This window comes from Lissotriton helveticus, chromosome 3_1, assembly GCF_964261635.1.
Source record: "Lissotriton helveticus chromosome 3_1, aLisHel1.1, whole genome shotgun sequence".
NCBI classification, from domain to species: Eukaryota; Metazoa; Chordata; class Amphibia; order Caudata; family Salamandridae; genus Lissotriton; species Lissotriton helveticus.
Window position 1 is genome coordinate 767,264,759 of NC_136061.1, and position 21,542 is coordinate 767,286,300.

Below are 21,542 nucleotides of genomic sequence, written 5' to 3' on the forward strand. Positions count from 1 at the left end.
AAACTACACAATTTTATTGTATTTATCCAAATTACTAAAATTGGCATGGATTCCCCATTGAAGCACATGAAAACTAGATTACCCAAACAGATCAAGAAAATTAATACGTTTTACCAAGAGTGGCATTTACACATGAAGGCACACACATTTCCTTGGACTAAGGAGGGAACATTTGACACACCTAATTTAGCACACTAAAACACATCTAAAGGCCATATATACAGTTCAAAAGAGAGAGGCTTTATTAGATTTATGGGCCATCTTCGAAGATACTAAAACCGATAGCTCCACAACGCCATTAGCGAGCAAGACGTCAGCACCTCCTCTGCCATATGTAGGGATGGATGTACTCACCCCGGACCCCCCTGCATTAGAATATTCAAATCTAGCAGTTGTAGAGGCCGACGAGTCCCCCCACTGAAAGCCTGAAAGAACCAGAAGCAAGCAAGCCCAGATACCTCCAACCCAGCCAAAGTCCCTAGGGAGGGTCCCCAAAAGCTCGACTCCTCGTTCACAATGCTCAACACATTACCCCTTGAGACCAATTAAAACCCAGACCCTCATGGGTTCAGGCAGGCATAAAGAAGTGTCAGGAAAGTTTTGGGCGGTGCTTGATAGCAACTTAGTGAGCTTGGTAGAGGAAAGGAGCTCCAGTCCCCCAGGAACCATTGCCGAGGGGGGCCCACAGGGATAACCCAGGTAGTGAAGGAGGAAACGGTGGGTGAATTTGAAAGCGAAGCCAGGTCAATGAAAGCAGCGCATAGCTCAGAGCAAAGGAAACAGGCCATATGGTGCGAAGAAGAGAGGCATGAGCTCCTGCTTGAGAGAGAAAGGGCACGCAACAAGGAGTTAGAGCAAGAGCACAGCACAGCGCGCTCTTCTGAGGAAAGGGGGGCCATGGAACAGGACGCAGTGCTGGGACTAATCAGAGGTAGATGAAAGCCTACTAGCAGGGCTCAGAGTCACACAATCTGGTAGACAAAGGGGAGGCTCTGACAAAGAAATAGGAGAACAAAGTAGCCTGGTGCTTACCCACCCGTGACGCAGAAAAAAACAAGATTGCAACTGTGCATGCACAAGAGAGAAGTAGCAACGAGTATTTGCGCTGCTCTGCCTTGACGGCTCGACACGGATAAACTATCCTCAAGTGAGATAACAGCCTAAAAGTAAGGCAAGACTTTTACATACCTGTTTTGTGACTATTAGCAGGTGGGACTGAGGAGCGGGACCAATTTGACAGGTCATGGCCGAGGGATGTATCGTTTGAGCCTGAGGACATGGCAGTAGTGGAGGATTTCATCAGGCATGGAGGAGGAAATCCTAATTGGAACTTTCTCTACATGCAGCAATGCTTCGCAAAATGGGAGTTCTATGTTGAAGATAAACCCGTAGAGTCACCTAGAATGAGAATGTACCCATTACTAAAGAAGGGTGCGGCAGGGATTATATACGTGCCATGGGCCCAGATGAACAAACAGGGGTTGAGAACAATGTTACAGTCATTACTGGATGGGGCACGGAATTGGATTACATGCTTCAAGAAGAACACCACGATAGGTGACATTAAGAGATTGCTACCCAGCCTAATTGGGGAACAGACAAACATCGTATTAACCCAAGCTCAACTTCCAGCAATCACATTAACAGATACCGAACATGACGGGCCACATTTAAATCGCACAGGCACCGGATATGGACCACCCTGACTGCCCAAATATAGGAGGGCTAATGGCAGAGGTCACGAAGCCAGAAAAAAATATAAATGATTTCTTAAATAGAGTGAGTAAAAGATGGGGACAGGAAACCGACAGCAGTGGGCCAACACAGGCCCATAGGTCACATTCTTCCATAATATGTTGAAGAAAGAGTTGCCCACCCAGATACAGAATGGGCTGAACAGCGTAGTTGGTTTAGATATTAAACCTTAGCAGGAAATAAGAGCTCATATATTCATCTACCATAAGAAAGCGCAAGATAAGGTTAGAGAGAAAGAGAAAGGACAGAAAGAAGTCAGGCAGAACCAGGGTACCACCAAAGAATCACTGCAAGGCACCTGGAAATGGATGGCTTTTGGAAGAACCACTATAGCCACAGTGGCACAGAAGGCAGCAGTAATGATGTTAGTATCGCCGTAGAGCCTTAGAAAGGACAAAGCAAGTAGTAGAGGGACCAGAGGAAATAGTATACAGTGGACAGAGAGAAATGGCCAGACAAAATAGAGCTCCCAGTTACAAGACATGGTTGCAGTTCCCCCTCAGCTCCCACAAGAAAATAGGCCACCGGGACAACAATGGTCGATCCAGCAGTCAGTGCATGTGGGACACACATACAACAACACATGCCCCATATTATCAATCATGTGCCCAAGTGCGTCCGGCCCGCGGAGTTGGAGGGACTGCGCTGGGAATCTGAGTGCTTACCGTACCTTGGTGTTTATATTTAACACACCCATTCTCTCCTATATGAGGGGAATGTGGGCAGAGCACTGAGGGGCATTAGAGGCAGCATGGGGTTTTGGCGTACCCTCCCACTGTCCGTGGCCGGCCGCATCGCGCTATTAAAGATGGTGGCCCTCCCGCGGCTGCTTTATTTTTTTCGAACGCTACCGGTATGGATTCCGGCTTCCTTCTTTCGGATGCTGCGATCGATGGTGATAGGGTTCATCTGGGGCTCCGGTAGGAGACGTGTGGCTCTGAACACACTGCTCAGATCACGGGAGGAAGGAGGTTTGGCGGTACCTGATTTTGAATGGTACTACCTGGCGGCGCAGCTGCAATGGCTCACACAGGCCGTGGCAAGGGAGTTTAGAGGCCCGGACGGCCCACAGGGTAGAATTATTCAGCGCCATGTCTTGTCCTTCATAGTGCTCCAGCAGAGGCTCCAGTTGGACCAGCACACTCTCAAAGAACGCACCCTTCGCCAGTGCTGGCTGCGTAGCCAGAAACGGGCGGGAATTCCCACCCCATATGCCCCGGAGAACCCTCTGGGCATGTGCACTGCCCTCCCTCATGGCGGGGATTGGTCGGCACTGGCGAGCTGGGAAGAACTTGGTGTCCACATGATAGGGGACCTGTACAGGGATGGCACCTTACTGCCGTTCCCCGAACTGCAGAGCGCCTTTGCTTTACCGAGGGGCGATTTTCTGTTATATACAGCCTTGGTGTCGGGAATACAGAAACACTGGAGGACGGGTCTGGCAGAACCGCCTACATCACTGGGCTGTCAATATGTTACGATGGCTGCTGGCACTTTCAAGGCTATTACCTACTTATACAGGAGATTGGCGCTGGAGGGACCGCCGCCCCTAGATAGGTTGAGGGAACATTGGGAGGAGGACCTCGGCCAACCGATACCGGAGACGACCTGGCCACAGCTTGTGCGGCGAGCCTGGAAGGGCACGCGCAATGTTCGGTTCCAGCTGGTCCAATATTTTACACTACACAGGGCTTACTGGTCACCGGTTAAAATACAGCAGATCTTTGGGGGAGCTCCTTCTGTGTGCCCCTGATGCGCCGTGGAGGGAGCCGACTTTGGACATATGTTCTGGTCCTGTGCGGGACTGGGCGCGTACTGGACTGATGTTATGGCGTGTTTGAACGAGGTCACGGGGCGCCAAATTGAAGTGAATATGGGGGCCTGCCTTTTACTTTGGTTTCCACACACACCAGCCACAAAAATTACGAGTAAATTCCTTGACTTGGGGCTGATTATGGCTAAGAGGGAACTCACTATGCACTGGAAGTCCAGGGGGGGCCCAAGCTATTTGAGATGGCGGGGGAGTTTCCAACAATGGGCGATTAGTGAAGGGACTCTTAGATTGCAATTAGCCAGACGCGCGTCTAATGATAAAGCGCTGGAAGCGGCCTGGGCATGGGGTGCACTAGTAGTGGACCTTCAATCCACAATGGAGGCTAGTGAGGAAGAGGGGATGGAGATGCCAGTGGATCAGACACTAGAACCCGATACGGAGGGAGCGGGGGTGCCTGCGGGATGTTCTGATTGCTAGGCCATGGTACTCGAGTACTAGTGCTGGGTTACACGCCTGTGGAACGCGACTGACAGACTGCTGGGACCATATGCTATGTTTTCCATGTTGTTTGGGTCGTCGAACTGTTGACAGCCAGGTTTGTGACTATCCTCGGAGGAGTTGAATGTTGCAGCACAAAGGTTTATGTTACGCTATAGGGGAGAGAGTAGGTGGCACACTGACTGGAGGGCGGGAGTAGAAGGGAAGGAGGGAGAGGGGTCTGAAGTACGACAGGGGATGCGGGATGATGTTATCTTTATTTTGAAACTGTGATATGGTGATGTAAACCCGCTTATGTTGCTTATATGTAAGATGTTTGACGAAACTTAATAAAAATATGTTTTTAAAAAAAATCCCCCAAAAAATCAATCATGTGCGCACAGTAATGGGACTCGTAAACAACACACCTTATATTTTCCTAATAGACGCGGGGAAAGCAAAGTCATGCCAAAGGGAGGGGGTAGTATCTTTATCTAGAGACACCATGGACACTCAGGGGTTTTCAGGTATGGTGATGAGGGTCCCATTCACAAAACCCCTAGAGTTGTACATAGGAGGTAGTCACATGCAAAGACAGCTGTATCTTCCCTCTTCTCCAACTAATCTATTGAGACAAGACTTAATGGCCTAACTAAACATGACCATTTACTTCTCAGATGACGATACAATGACCTGCTCCACATCTGGGGTTTCACCCCAAAGACTCATGTCATTTGACGCCTCCACAGCACAGGTGAATCAATGAGAACATCTCTTGCAGTTCAGGCTGCCCTATTGATTGTGATAAACGCACCTGAATTGTTGGAACAGAAATTGCAACTGCCCAACAAATTTGTATTCTGCCACAAGGGACACCATTATTGGGAACTACAAGAGGAAGTATTATTCTGCTTAGAATCAGTGGAAATATGGCCTCCTTATGGGGTCTTGTTGGTCACCAACAAGCAAACGTCATGTGCGTATGTATCATTTTTGTAAAATCTGGCCCCAGTGTGCGGGAGGAAACATATGACCAGCTGTTTGGTGAATGCCCAGGAGTCTCAGAAATTATTTTCGCTGACCCAATAGAGGTTAGGGTAGAGCTACGAAATAAGGCACCGGAACCAATGTCAGTACTGACAACCTTCCAGGAGCAGGACTTTTCAAAGGGGTCATACGATATGGGTCTCATTAATACCGCTGAACCTGGGAAATAACTTTGATGGATGGGGCACCCTACCCAGTGTGCGCCAATACCCACTCTCTAGAGAAGCCGACAAGGGTATAGGGCCCATAATGCAGGCTGTAATTGATCAAGCAGTCCTCTATGTGAGAGTATCTCCCTGTAATACTCTGATTTTCCCAGTAAAGAAGAGTAAAAGTGGAACGTGGTGCTTGGTACAAGACCTACGTTCCCTGAAAGACATTGTGGTCCCAGAGTTCTCCATAGTGCCAGACCCGGCCATCTTCTTAATCAATATAACAGCGGATGCAAATTAATTTTTGGTAATTGATATAAAATTGAATTCTTTAGCATCCTGCTTCATCCGGACAGTCAGTACTTGACTGTATTTATAGTCCGAGGGGTTTAGCTGGTATATCAGAGAATGCCACAAGGGTACTGATACAATATGTGCATGACATCCTGATATGTAGCTCCTCTGAATAATTATGTCATTAGGACATGATAACTCTCCTCATTGCACGAGCCGAGAAGGTATACAAGGTGGAGAAGGACAATGTGCAATATGTACACCAGAAGACTGGTCGACGGGTCACCCCTGGGCGTGCAAACTCCATTAGGGCTATTCCACCACAGCAAACTAAAGAGAATGAAAAAATTCTAGGGCCTTTGAAATTACTTCTGGTAGTGTGTCTATGATTACAGCTCCCCTCCCACTTTGGTGAGCAAGCACATTTTGTATACCCATATTAGTCAATAAGCATGACTGTATGTGCCAGGACCTCCCCTTGGTTTTATGCTGACTAAGTAACAAATGCATATATAAGGCCCCTGTTCTCTGTACTCCTTAGATTGTCTCATACAGTGGCCTGAGGGTACTGTGTGACGCAGTCTCCCTCATGTGAGGTTAATAAATAAGTTTTCTTGATGTTGCCGCTTCCGTGCCAATCTCTTCTTTGTTGGTTTAAAGGACCAGGTGTATCAGTGAACCCCTTAGAAGGTTTTTTCTTCCATAAAACAGCGCCCAGACGCGGGGCACATCAAGGAAGTGGCTACCCAAGGGAGTGGTCTTGATGGAAGACAGGAATCTACTGAGGAGGACAGGATAGCAATCTACTGAGGAGGTACCCTGCGCACGGAGATTCTTTATCTTTGCAGACCCATATGTTTCTGGTTTCCCTGATCTGGCGCTCCAGGAGGGAGCCGCTCCCGACTGAGATCTTCTTTGGTGTGAGTATTCTAAACAACCGTTAGGTCATTCAGAACTTGGCAGTGGTAGGCTGGAGATTTGGGCTTGGTAAGGTTGTCGACATTTGATTTGTTTGTTTGGCCAAAGACTTTGGAATTTGGAAATATATGAATTGCAATTTGTATAGGCAGGTAATGAGGAGATTTTTCTCTAAATTGTGAGAACTTGAACGGCCCCTTTGAAACCTTCACCGCTCCGGTTTCTCCCTCCTGCAACAGTCCAAGGGGACTGCAACGTGTTCCTGCCACAGCCGAGCACCCACCATCCCGGAGCAGTCCGGGGGCTGAAACTACCACTCCCAGCATCCTCCTCATGGCGCCAGTCACCACGTCACCGAGGAAGCACCAGGAGGCGCTTAAAATCGCACAAGGGCTTCCGCAGCGCGGATCCCTTTGAAACCTTTGCCGCACCGGTTCCTCCCTCCTGCAGCAGCCCAAGGGGACAGCAACGCGTTCCTGCCACAGCCGAGCTCCCACCATCCCGGAGCAGTACGGGGGCTGAAAGTACCACTCCCAGCATACTCCTCGTGGCACCAGTCACCGCGTCACCGGGGAAGCACCAGGAGTAGCCTAAAAATGCACAAGGGCTCCTGCAGCACGGGACATGCCTGGGCGCTGCCCGGGCAAAAGCCTGGGCCAAGGGCGGGCCCGTCTTCGCCCGTCGGATGCCGGAGGAGGCTGGGCTGGGCCTGTTCTCTAACTTTCAAGCCCTGGGATTTGTAGACAAGGTAGTATGGCCGTGTCCTCCAGTCTGTTATGTTACTGGAATTGTCTTTTCTTTTACTGGCACTCAGTTAACACAGCGTGTATTTCAAATGACTCTGCACTGAGAATGTGGGGGAACATTTATTCCGCACTCATCTTTTTTTTAATGTTATTGTTTGAGTTGCATAGTCTGTCTATCTTTACAAATCTTTTATTTTTGGAAAGTAAATTATTTAAGTGGTTACCTGCAATAGTTTTTTTTTTGGTGTGTGTAGAACCTGCTACTTTAATCACGCTGGCCACAGACAGTGCTTCCCCTTAGTGGTTTTTCTATTAGGTACCCTTGCAGTGGTGTATACCTACTGAGCCTCGTAGTGGAGATTTGTAACAAGTAAGCTCTTTTGCCCACTCTAAATCTAAACCCATTAATCAATGCTATAGACTGACACAAAGAGATTGTAGTATGGGGAGACGAGCTTGCGTTGAAAAGAAACAGGCCCTGGCCTTGCCCAAACCAAACATCAAACCAACTTCTATTGATAGGATGTTGGAAAAGGCTTTAGGAGCTGTGGCCACCGAAATAGAGCGAACTGAGAGACGACTGTCTTTTACCCCAAATCTAGAAATTGCACCGACTAACCCTGGTACCTCACAAATTATAGGGGCTTCAATAAGTGATTCTCCTAGTGATCAAACACAACTAACTGAAGCAGCCAACCCCGAGCAACCTAGGGTTGCCACATCAAACCAACCGGGTAGAAAAGGTAAACCTAAACCTAAAGTGAAAGTGACTGTAAGAAGGAAGAAGCTCCTGGGTGCGATTCATGATAATGGGAAATCTGGGATGGGGGATTCAGAAGACAGCGTAGAAACCACAAGTGATCAGCCAGTGTGGGTCACAAAGTTAGTGGAGGATCTACAGACCCAAATGAGGGATATAGTTAAGGAGCAACTCAGATCTTTACAACAGAGGATTGACAGTACTTTTTAATGACTGGACAAGTACTAGGGGGTAACTCATGATATCGCTGGTCCCGAAAGCAGGACACGAGTTCAGACCACTGTAAGTAATTTATTGGCCAATCCAGACCCTAAACCCAGTGAACAAGCTCTGCCTTAAAAATTCAATGGGGACTCACATACATCGGAGGCTACTAGAGATAGCGTTTTAAGGCCCCCACCGGTTATCTCTAACTCAGCTAATTCCCCATCTTTATTGTACAAATCTAGAGGGAGGGTACAAACAAAAATCCAGCAGGTTGGGGGAGGCGCTCCTATAAACACAGAAGCTACCAATCATTTCTTCCCTCCTCCAGTCATACACTTACCCCCTGCATCAACTCCCTAAGACCTCATTCTTGCAGGTATCCCTGAACTTAGAAGGGATCAATCTGAATCCCACCAAGAATTAAAGAATAAATGTATTCACTGGCTTGCAAATCATAGACATTTTAGTTATGAGTATGTGGAAGAGATTGTAACCACACGCAGGGTAGGTTGGATAGGCAGGCGACGTAAGGATTTACATGGAGATTGTATAGTAATTAATTTTATAAATCCGTCGATCGCCCAAATAATTTTAGCTAGAGAGGATGGGAGAAAAACGGGTGGTACCCAAGTTCTCCCATTGCGTTACTTGTACCCCCCCAACAGGCCGGACCCCTTATACTGAGAGACATCACAAGCGGACCAAAACGTCCTGAACAAGGGACACCATTTAACTACAGTTCCGTCAACCAAAAGAAACTTTATCTGTCACATTGGGAAGAGATGGCGCGATATACTACGAATTGGGCCACCTTTTGTGATACACACTACAAAAGGTCCTGATCCAGGGACACCATCATACTACAGATTCGTCAACCACAAGGAACTTTCTCTGTCACATTGGGAAGAGACGGTGCGATGTACCACTAATTGGGCCTGCTTTTGCGATACACACCATAAAACGATTTGTAACTGACCATTTGCATAAAACTCTCTGGGGTTAATCCCTCCCGGCAAGACCTGCATGGTGATACCTTGAGCTACCATTATACAACTGTGAGGCCAGAAGTTGTCCATAAGCCCTGAGGAAGCTCCCTGTTAGGGAGAGAAACACGATGGCTGATCAACTTCTTTTACAAAGAAATTAATGAACTTTTGCACTTAATAATTTTCGTACAAATAAAGAAAGGACTTTTTCTAAAAAATACTCTGTTCTTTTTGGACTTTTATTTGTGCGCCCCCACCCAAGCTTAAAAAAAAAAAACTTATCATGAAATTAGGCATCTTGAGCGGGGCTGGAGAAATGACCCCAATAATTGCGAGTTGCCTCACCCAGACCAGTACTGGCAAAGGCAACTTACTTTCAATATCCCCACCGTAAATAGATTTAGCGTTTAGATGGAGTAGACTGACTAAAGGATCATCCCGCCAATATTAAAGACCAAATACGGCCGCTCCCAATAGAAATTGAGACCCAGGATAGTGATACAGGACCTTGCATGCCACATGGGGAGGGTCTAACCTGTGGGAGCTTGAGCGGCTCCCCTGATTGTACCCATGAGGGCTGTGACTCGGTTCTGAGGCATAATTCAAAACCTCGACTATCCAGAGGGTCCGATTTGAAGGAAGATAGGGGGACGAGAGAGGCCCCATTGCAATTATCCCCCCGAGTAGCTCATAAACCGAATCGCCCAGATTGCCCATAGACGAGGGTCTTATCATGGAATATTGCGGGTCTGAATAATAAGTTAGATGATCTAAATTGGGGCCCCTTTATTAGCCAATTCGAGATCTGCATGTTTCAGGAAACATGGGCCAGAAGGGAGATTCCCAAATTGGGTTTTGCCACCTTTAGTATGCCCACAACATCTGGGGGTAAAGGGAGACCATCAGGAGGCCTCAGCACATGGGTGGGAGTTCACTTAGGTTGTATGGCCAAGCAGATTGACACAGGATCTAATGATATTTTGTGTCATACTGCAGTTTCAACTAAAGATTTCTGTAGCTCTTTTAAATGTGTACTCTAGACCAACTGCCCAGGGAAAGGAGTCTATCACGCTGGAAAAACTTAACTATGTTCTTAGGTACCATTGCTGACAATCATATGGTGATTCTAGAAGGGGATTTCAATTGTCAGTTCGAGCCACTAGAGGGAATGCTCCAGGATAGCCTATATGACGAGGATACATTTTGGGAAATCTCGGAGACTAGATGTCCACCAGTCAAAAAATGGTCCCCTCTGGTGATCCAGATGAATTGCCTTGCTTTGAAACACTCTCTAAGAGCTTGCAATGGTAGAACCTTGTCTGAAACATCGAGTAGTTATACCTTCCATAGAAATGAGCGTGGTTCTTTATTAGACTATATTTTAATTGACTCCAAGTCCTGGGATAGGCTAATTGATTTGAAGGTTGTACTACGGCTAGATAGTGATCACCATGCGTTAGTACTCAAATTAAAAGAGTTTAACACCTTCGCTGCGGCGGCTATTCCGCCGCAGCGCTAACGGTCGCGGGGGGGCACGCGGCGCTCCTGCGCTGGTGACAGAACCGGCTCGCGGGTGAGCTGTGCTTGTGACGGAACGGTTCCGTCATGGCCCCGCCCGCTTAATGAAACCCGCCGCGCAGGCGCGAAATCAGCGCCGCGCAGGCGCGGCGGCCGGGCCGTGACGGAACCGTTCCGTCATGAGCACAGCCCACCCCAGGGGCATGACGGAACGGTTCCGTCAATAGCGTGGAAGGGGTTAATCCTGGGAGCGCCCCGAATCTGGACAATCCTATTGATGCCAGGTTGACACTTTAAAATTGTAAGAGAAGAGTGCGATGGACTGATATCAGTCAATCACAAGATAAATGTAGCACTTTATACGAAGCCCTGATCCCGGTGCTTCTGACAGCATCCAACTCAATAATTCAAAATGGGATAGTATAGACCTTAAGATGGTTACAATGAACCACTGTAGACTAGGAGAAGTTACACTAGACTTCTTCTATCCTAAAAACCAAACCGGTCAAGTAGGAAACCCCCCCCCCTTGGTACAATGATCATTGCCGTAAAGCCCAAAGTTCGCTGGTATTGTCCATCAAGGCTAATGATTGTCCGTTAATTAAAACTGCCAGGATGGCTTATCAAGCGGCCATCTTTGAAGCCAGAAAAGGGTGGGAAATGAAGAAGTGGGATGCTTTGAGAAGCGCCTTGGGAGCCAGGGATATGAGGACCTTCTGGAAAGTTGTCAACACAGGTAGCTCTTGTGCTAAATCATCAGTAGACCCGAATTTGGAAGAAGAGGTCCGGCGGGAACATTTCAAATCTCTCTATTCCAAGGGAGATACGCTGAACGATGAGATAACCGAAGGATGCCCCATGGGGAATGATTATTTTCCCAACACAGGGGAAACTAATGAACACAATGACGATAGTTTTAGTACAAGTATAAGTTTAAATTAAATCAAGGGTGCCTTAGCTAAAATAGCTCCAGGCAAAGCACCTGGCCTAGATAAAATTCCCGGGGATCTTTTTCGTAGTGAACCATCTGTTTGGGCTCCATACCTCTGGGTGTTATATAATGCCATACTTCAGGGCATGAAGATTCCCCCCCGTTGGGCTGGAGCGGAAATAATTTCCATTTATAAAAAAGGCTCACCTCTTCTACCAAGCAATTATAGGCCGATTAGCCTGATAGACATTACGCAAAAACATTTTGCACGTGTATTGCTGCTTATGTTACAAACATGGATGGGGGAACAGAAGATACTAACCCACTTACAGGCAGGGTTCAGGGAAAAACTGTCCACTTTGGACAAAATACTCAGGCTGCAACTGTTACACTACAAGATCGTGTGTTTAGAGGGTGGCAGCCTCTATTTAATATTTGTGGACCTGAGGTCAGCTTTTGATTTGGTCCCAAGGAAAAAACTGTGGGCGGTCCTCCACAAGATGGGGGATCCAGTATATCTATCCCAACTCATTAAGCAGCTGTACGAGCAAAACTTTGCCCAAATCAGGTTTGGCAAGGATGGAAAGTTGACTGCACCCATACCGGTTAAACGCGGTGTTCGCCAGGGCTTTGTGCTTGCCCCCACTCTTTTTAGTCTATATATAAATGGCTTGATAGATTATTTACTTGTAGAGAAAGACCTTGATGCACCTAAGCTAGCCTCTCGTATAATCCCAGCAATGATGTTTGCCGACGATACTTTATTAGTATCTAAATCACCCATGGGGATCCAGAGGGTACTCAACAGATTTGAAGCATTCTGTAGTAAAAGAGGATTAGAAATAAATCTACAGAAAACCAAATTTATGGCGTTTAATATCCCCAAAAGTACACGAGCCAACCCTTCATTAAATGGTAAACCCCTAGAAAGAGTTTCCTCTTCCGATTATCTCGGCATTGTAATTACAGAGACTATGGATTGGGGGGCACAAATTAAAAAATCATCATTAAAATTGTCACACTCATCAGGTGGTATCATGAAGGTTTTCTGTAAGTCCACCCAGAAACTAGTGAGTCCAGCCATTGAAATCTATAAGGCTCAAGCCCGGGTAGGGACGCTATATGGTGCAGAACTGTGGGGTCACTCAAGTTCTGAGAACCTAACGCAGGTAGAGAACAACTTTTTTAGACAGTTGTTAAATCCCCCATGGAGCACTCCGCTAATTCCGCTATGATTAGATCTGGGTGTTAGGGCTATCGGCGATGAATCCAACCTTAGACCTTTATTGTATTGGTGCCTCCTGTGGGTTACTCCAGAACTCCTTTCGTACAGGGAGGAAATAAAAGAAGCAATGAACCTGCGGGGGGAAGCCAAATTGCCGTGGCTTGCGTATATTAAGTACACGCTAGCCAGCATGGGGTTGGGGGAACTCTGGGTTGGCCCTGAGCTCGCCTGTACCTCATTCCCAAGGAAACTGCTAAAGGCCCATTATGAGGAGTATAAAATGGCACAGCTTCATAGTTGCCCGGGGGAGGTAAGTTAACCTCAGCCTTTTTAGATATTAAAGATAGGTTTAGCTTTGAGCCGGCCCTAGACGATATCAAGCCGGCAGGTGCTAGAAACCTTTTCCTTCAGTTTAGGCATGGGGTTCTGCCTCTCCAATGTTTTACACATAAGTGGGGGGGTTTGCAAGATCTGAAGTGCCCGGCATGTGACTGCCCTGAAGAGTCAGTACTCCATGTGTTTTTGGCTGTCCTGGCTACCATACCAAAACGATGACTGGTGCAGATTTGCAGAAACCTCGGAACTAGACGTTGCTCTCAGGCTTTCAGGATACTGAAACACGACTGTAGTATCCTGATCGTTTACTAAGTTGCAGGTTTCTTATTTTCTATGTGGTGTACCCGCAGGATATTTTTTAAAGCATCCTAAAAAATAAGCGAGGATTGTGACTCTGGAGGAAATGAAACAATCTTACTATTAATTAGCCGGAAACAGCATCTATTTTTGGCTACCTTCGCCAGTTTTAAAACCAGGTCTTGTTTTTATATGATCAGATCTTATTGAGCACGTATGTTGGCCCCTCAATCATGTCATAGGGAAATTGTTTCTTTTATATGTTTTCAAAGTATATATACTTTTGACACAACTTTAATGCTTTTAAAATGCTATCAGTGTTCCCTATTTTTGTGTAGTTTATTAGTCTACTACCACAACTGTTGTGAAAACCTCACGTAGAAGTAGCCTGCACCATGGGGCTCCCAGTGACAGGTTTTTCTAATTGCTTTAGGGCAAGAATAGTGGTCATCTTTTTATGAAATTTTGTTTTTAATGTAAATTATTTATTCTCTCGCACTATGCACTTTCCAAAAGTGAATCCTTGTCCCCTGCTTTGAATAACCCTCTGTTATCTTTGCTTCCCTTGACTTCTTTTGGCGAAGCAATTTGAATAGTAGGTTTTATAAAATTGAGTGTGGAACCTATTTACGTCACATGTGCTCCAGCAATGTCCATTATTGTTGCTTTTATTCCCTCTTTATTATATGCAACTGATTTTCAATGCTATTTTAAATGTATTTGTATTTATTGTGATTGCACTTTTGAGGTCATATTGACCGAAATAAAGTTTATTGATTGAACGGCACACTTTGAGTTAAGTGCTCTTTTGTGTATAATATTGTATATCTTACAATATTTTTGGCAAGCCTGTTTTTAGCACACTTCGTAGAAAGTGTTGCTGTCTTGGAGGTACCAATATGATTTAGAAAGTACTCAGCTGATTCCCCTAGAGGGGATACTTAAATAGGTTTAGGTATATCACAAAATGTATTTCTTCCATGGTGACTAAGTACACCATGGAACTAAATATGTACATAAAAGGATCCTAATCTGCGCACATAGTAACATTCATAAGTGGTGATATGCAGAGCGATTTTTGAGTGTTCTGTCAGCCAAACTGGCAACTTTGGTATATTTTGGCTTCTTGAACATGGAACAGTCTTTTGGGCTGTTTTGGTGCAGTCTTTTGGACTACTTTTGAGAGCTTTTCTTTTAAATATGACTTAGATGGCGGAGTGAGAGGACGTGTTCCCTGCGAGCTCCTCCGACCCCGGCCGGCCTGGTGCCTATAATCAACGTGTTCTCCCCCCCCGCGCTTCTAGTGGGGGCTGGAGACGCTGTACACCGTGTTGCAGTCAGCGGATCGAAGAAACGGCCGAATCGCCTGCCGACGGGGCTTGGACAGCTACTGATTGCCCCGGCGGCGCGACTGGGCCTGGCGCAGGCCAGAACGGGGAGGAGTCCCGTCGGCTCAGGAGAGGAGGCGAAGACGGGGATTGTGGCCTTCCTCCGGCCGGATTGCCGGGAAACTGCCTGGACCCTCCGCCGGAGCTACTTACACAGGGCCCGCGAGCGGCGCGGCTGACGGGGGTGCGGAAGAAACGGCCCTGCGTGAAACCTGCTCCCGGACGAGCTGCGGCCCTTGTCTGCACCTGCCTCGTGTGCGGGCCTGGCACCGGAGTATCGCTGTCGGAAGATCCGGTGGGGCCGGGAGGTCAGAAGCCGGGAGTCGGCCCCACCTGCAGGACGTTAAGGGTGCCTGGCGGACCGCCTCCCCGGGCGGGGCTCTGAGGGAGGAACCTGTTCTCCGGAGGCCGGGAGTGGAGCTGTGCCTGGCCCGGTAGGCGATTACTCTAGGCCGGTGCTGCGGCCTCTGCTCCCGGAGCGTCGGAGGTCTGAGCTCCGAGCCGGGCGGCTCCCGCCGGAAACCCGGAATCGACGGAGGTGAGCTTCGGAGGTGGCGGCGATCCCTCCCCCCCCCCCACGGCCTGGGGTGTGAGGGCCCGAGGTGGTCTGCAGGAGACACCAAGGTTTGGGAGGCAGTCCAGGCTACGGGCAAGATCTGAGGCATCGGCGCCCCAGGGAGGGGACTGAGACCTGGTGAGGAGGGGGTGAGATTGCTGCGGCTTGGGTGGACATTGGACTTGCCCCCCACCCAACCCCCCCCTCGGCTTTTGCGATACACACCATAAAAGGATTTGTAACTGACCATTTGCATAAAACTCTCTGGGGTTAATCCCTCCCGGCAAGACCTGCATGGTGATACCTTGAGCTACCATTATACAACTGTGAGGCCAGAAGTTGTCCATAAGCCCTGAGGAAGCTCCCTGTTAGGGAGAGAAACACGTTGGCTGATCAACTTCTTTTACAAAGAAATTAATGAACTTTTGCACTTAATAATTTTCGTACAAATAAAGAAAGGACTTTTTCTAAAAAATACTCTGTTCTTTTTGGACTTTTATTTGTGCGCCCCCACCCAAGCTTAAAAAAAAAACTTATCATGAAATTAGGCATCTTGAGCGGGGCTGGAGAAATGACCCCAATAATTGCGAGTTGCCTCACCCAGACCAGTACTGGCAAAGGCAACTTACTTTCAATATCCCCACCGTAAATAGATTTAGCGTTTAGATGGAGTAGACTGACTAAAGGATCATCCCGCCAATATTAAAGACCAAATACGGCCGCTCCCAATTGAAATTGAGACCCAGGATAGTGATACAGGACCTTGCATGCCACATGGGGAGGGTCTAACCTGTGGGAGCTTGAGCGGCTCCCCTGATTGTACCCATGATGGCTGTGACTCGGTTCTGAGGCATAATTCAAAACCTCGACTTTCCAGAGGGTCCGATTTGAAGGAAGATAGGGGGACGAGAGAGGCCCCATTGCAATTATCCCCCCGAGTGGCTCATAAACCGAATCTCCCAGATTGCCCAAAGACGAGGGTCTTATCATGGAATATTGCGGGTCTGAATAATAAGATAGATGATCCAAATTGGGGCCCCTTTATTAGCCAATTCGAGATCTGCATGTTTCAGGAAACATGGGCCAGAAGGGAGATTCCCAAATTGGGTTTTGCCACTTTTAGTATGCCCACAACATCTGGGGGTAAAGGGAGACCATCAGGAGGCCTCAGCACATGGGTGGGAGTTCACTTAGGTTGTATGGCCAAGCAGATTGACACAGGATCTAATGATATTTTATGTGTCATACTGCAGTTTCAACTAAAGCTTTCTGTAGCTCTTTTAAATATGTACTCTAGACCAACTGCCCAGGGAAAGGAGTCTATCACGCTGGAAAAATTAACTATGTTCTTAGGTACCATTGCTGACAATCATATGGTGATTCTAGAAGGGGATTTCAATTGTCAGTTTGAGCCACTAGAGGGAATGCTCCAGGATAGCCTATATGACGAGGATACATTTTGGGAAATCCCGGAGACTAGATGTCCACCAGTCAAAAAATGGTCCCCTCTGGTGATCCAGATGAATTGCCTTGCTTTGAAACACTCTCTAAGAGCTTGCAATGGTAGAACCTTGTCTGAAACATCGAGTAGTTATATCTTCCATAGAAATGAGCGTGGTTCTTTATTAGACTATATTTGAATTGACTCCAAGTCCTGGGATAGGCTAATTGATTTGAAGGTTGTACTATGGCTAGATAGTGATCACCATGCGTTAGTACTCGAATTAAAAGAGTTTAATCCTGGGAGCGCCCCGAATCTGGACAATCCTATTGATGCCAGGTTGACACTTTCAAATTGTAAGAGAAGAGTGCGATGGACTGATATCAGTCAATCAGAAGATAAATTGAGCACTTTATACGAAGCCCTGATCCCGGTGCTTCTGACAGCATCCAGCTCAATAATTCAAAATGGGATAGTATAGACCTTAAGATGGTTACAATGAACCACTGTAGACTAGGAGTAGTTACACTAGACTTCTTCTATCCTAAAAAACCAAACCGGTCAAGTAGGAAACCCCCCCCCCTTGGTACAATGATCATTGCCGTAAAGCCCAAAGTTCGCTGGTATTGTCCATCAAGGCTAATGATTGTCCGTTAATTAAAACTGCCAGGATGGCTTATCAAGCGGCCATCTTTGAAGCCAGAAAAGGGTGGGAAATGGAGAAGTGGGATGCTTTGAGAAGCGCCTTGGGAGCCAGGGATATGAGGACCTTCTGGAAAGTTGTCAACACAGGTAGCTCTTGTGCTAAATCATCAGTAGACCCGAATTTGGAAGAAGAGGTCCGGCGGGAACATTTCAAATCTCTCTATTCCAAGGGAGATACGCTGAACGATGAGATAACCGACGGATGCCCCATGGGGAATGATTATTTTCCCAACACAGGGGAAACTAATGAACACAATGACGATAGTTTTAGTACAAGTATAAGTTTAAATTAAATCAAGGGTGCCTTAGCTAAAATAGCTCCAGGCAAAGCACCTGGCCTAGATAAAATTCCCGGGGATCTTTTTCGTAGTGAACCATCTGTTTGGGCTCCATACCTCTGGGTGTTATATAATGCCATACTTCAGGGCATGAAGATTCCCCCCGTTGGGCTGGAGCGGAAATAATTTCCATTTATAAAAAAGGCTCACCTCTTCTACCAAGCAATTATAGGCCGATTAGCCTGATAGACATTACGCAAAAACATTTTGCGCGTGTATTGCTGCTTATGTTACAAACATGGATGGGGGAACAGAAGATACTAACCCACTTACAGGCAGGGTTCAGGGAAAAACTGTCCACTTTGGACAAAATACTCAGGCTGCAACTGTTACACTAGAAGATCGTGTGTTTAGAGGGTGGCAGCCTCTATTTAATATTTGTGGACCTGAGGTCAGCTTTAGATTTGGTCCCAAGGAAAAAACTGTGGGCGGTCCTCCACAAGATGGGGGATCCAGTATATCTATCCCAACTCATTAAGCAGCTGCACGAGGAAAACTTTGCCCAAACCAGGTTTGGCAAGGATGGAAAGTTGACTGCACCTATACCGGTTTAACGTGGTGTTCGCCAGGGCTTTGTGCTTGCCCCCACTCTTTTTAGTCTATATATAAAAGGCTTGATAGATTATTTACTTGTAGAGAAAGACCTTGATGCACCTAAGCTAGCCTCTCGTATAATCCCAGCAATGATGTTTGCCGACGATACTTTATTAGTATCTAAATCACCCATGGGGATCCAGAGGGTACTCAACAGATTTGAAGCATTCTGTAGTAAAAGAGGATTAGAAATAAATCTACAGAAAACCAAATTTATGGCGTTTAATATCCCCAAAAGTACACGAGCCAACCCTTCATTAAATGGTAAACCCCTAGAAAGAGTTTCCTCTTCCGATTATCTCGGCATTATAATTACAGAGACTATGGATTGGGGGCACAAATTAAAAAATCATCATTAAAATTGTCACACTCATCAGGTGGTATCATGAAGGTTTTCTGTAAGTCCACCCAGAAACTAGTGAGTCTAGCCATTGAAATCTATAAGGCTCAAGCCCGGGTAGGGACGCTATATGGCGCAGAACTGTGGGGTCACTCAAGTTCTGAGAACCTAACGCAGGTAGAGAACAACTTTTTTAGACAGTTGTTAAATCCCCCATGGAGCACTCCGCTAATTCCGCTATGATTAGATCTGGGTGTTAGGGCTATCGGCGATGAATTCAACCGTAGACCTTTATTGTATTGGTGCCGCCTGTGGGTTACTCCAGAACTCCTTTCGTACAGGGAGGAAATAAAAGAAGCAATGAACCTGCGGGGGGGCAGCCAAATTGCCGTGGTTTGCGTATATTAAGTACACGCTAGCCAGCATGGGGTTGGGGGAACTCTGGGTTGGCCCTGAGCTCGCCTGTACCTCATTTCCAAGGAAACTGCTAAAGGCCCATTATGAGGAGTATAAAATGGCACAGCTTCATAGTTGCCCGGGGGAGGTAAGTTAACCTCAGCCTTTTTAGATATTAAAGATAGGTTTAGCTTTGAGCCGGCCCTAGACGATATCAAGCCGGCAGGTGCTAGAAACCTTTTCCTTCAGTTTAGGCATGGGGTTCTTCCTCTCCAATGTTTTACACATAAGTGGGGGGGTTTGCAAGATCTGAAGTGCCCGGCATGTGACTGCCCTGAAGAGTCAGTACTCCATGTGTTTTTGGTTGTCCTGGCTACCATAAGGCAAGAAAACGATGACTGGTGCAGATTTGCAGAAACCTCGGAACTAGACGTTGCTCTCAGGCTTTCAGGATACTGAAACACGACTGTAGTATCCCGATCGTTTACTAAGTTGCAGGTTTCTTATTTTCTATGTGGTGTACCCGCAGGATATTTTTTAAAGCATCCTAAAAAATAAGCTAGGATTGTGACTCTGGAGGAAATGAAACAATCTTACTATTAATTAGCCGGAAAAAGCATCTATTTTTGGCTACCTTCGCCAGTTTTAAAACCAGGTCTTGTTTTTATATGATCAGATCTTATTGAGCACGTATGTTGGCCCCTCAATCATGTCATAGGGAAATTGTTTCTTTTATATGTTTTCAAAGTATATATACTTTTGACACAACTTTAATGCTTTTAAAATGCTATCAGTGTTCCCTATTTTTGTGTAGTTTATTAGTCTACTACCACAACTGTTGTGAAAACCTCACGTAGAAGTAGCCTGCACCATGGGGCTCCCAGTGACAGGTTTTCTAACTGCTTTAGGGCAAGAATAGTGGTCATCTTTTTATGAAATTTTGTTTTTAATGTAAATTATTTATTCTCTCGCACTATGCACTTTCCAAAAGTGAATCCTTGTCCCCTGCTTTGAATAACCCTCTGTTATCTTTGCTTCCCTTGACTTCTTTTGGCGAAGCAATTTGAATAGTAGGTTTTATAAAATTGAGTGTGGAACCTATTTACTTCACATGTGCTCCAGCAATGTCCATTATTGTTGTTTTTATTCCCTCTTTATTATATGTAACTGATTTTCAATGCTATTTTAAATGTATTTGTATTTATTGTGATTGCACTTTTGAGGTCATATTGACCTAAATAAAGTTTATTGATTGAACGGCACACTTTGAGTTAAGTGCTCTTTTGTGTATAATATTGTATATCTTACAATATTTTTGGCAAGCCTGTTTTTAGCACACTTCGTAGAAAGTGTTGCTGTCTTGGAGGTACCAATATGGATTTAGAAAGTACTCAGCTGATTCCCCTAGAGGGGATACTTAAATAGGTTTAGGTATATCACAAAATGTATTTCTTCCATGGTGACTAAGTACACCATGGAACTAAATATGTACATAAAAGGATCCTAATCTGCGCACATAGTAACATTCATAAGTGGTGATATGCAGAGCGATTTTTGAGTGTTCTCAAACTGGCAACTTTGGTATATTTTGGCTTCTTGAACATGGAACAGTCTTTTGGGCTGTTTTGGTGCAGTCTTTTGGACTACTTTTGAGAGCTTTTCTTTTAAATATGGCTTAGATGGCGGAGTGAGAGGACGTGTTCCCTGCGAGCTCCTCCGACCCCGGCCGGCCTGGTGCCTATAATCAACGTGTTCTCCCCCCCCCCGCGCTTCTAGTGGGGGCTGGAGACGCTGTACACCGTGTTGCAGTCAGCGGATCAAAGAAACGGCCGAATCGCCTGCCGACGGGGCTTGGACAGCTACTGATTGCCCCGGCGGCGCGACTGGGCCTGGCGCAGGCCGGAACGGGGAGGAGTCCCGTCGGCCCAGGAGAGGAGGCGAAGACGGGGATTGTGGCCTTCCTCCGGCCGGATTGCCGGGAAACTGCCTGGACCCTCCGCCGGAGCTACTTACACAGGGCCCGCGAGCGGCGCGGCTGACGGGGGTGCGGAAGAAACGGCCCTGCGTGGAACCTGCTCCCGGACGAGCTGCGGCCCTTGTCTGCACCTGCCTCGTGTGCGGGCCTGGCACCGGAGTGTCGCTGTCGGAAGATCCGGTGGGGCCGGGAGGTCAGAAGCCGGGAGTCGGCCCCACCTGCAGGACGTTAAGGGTGCCTGGCGGACCGCCTCCCCGGGCGGGGCTCTGAGGGAGGAACCTGTTCTCCGGAGGCCGGGAGTGGAGCTGTGCCTGGCCCGGTAGGCGACTACTCTAGGCCGGTGCTGCGGCCTGTGCTCCCGGAGCGTCAGAGGTCTGAGCTCCGAG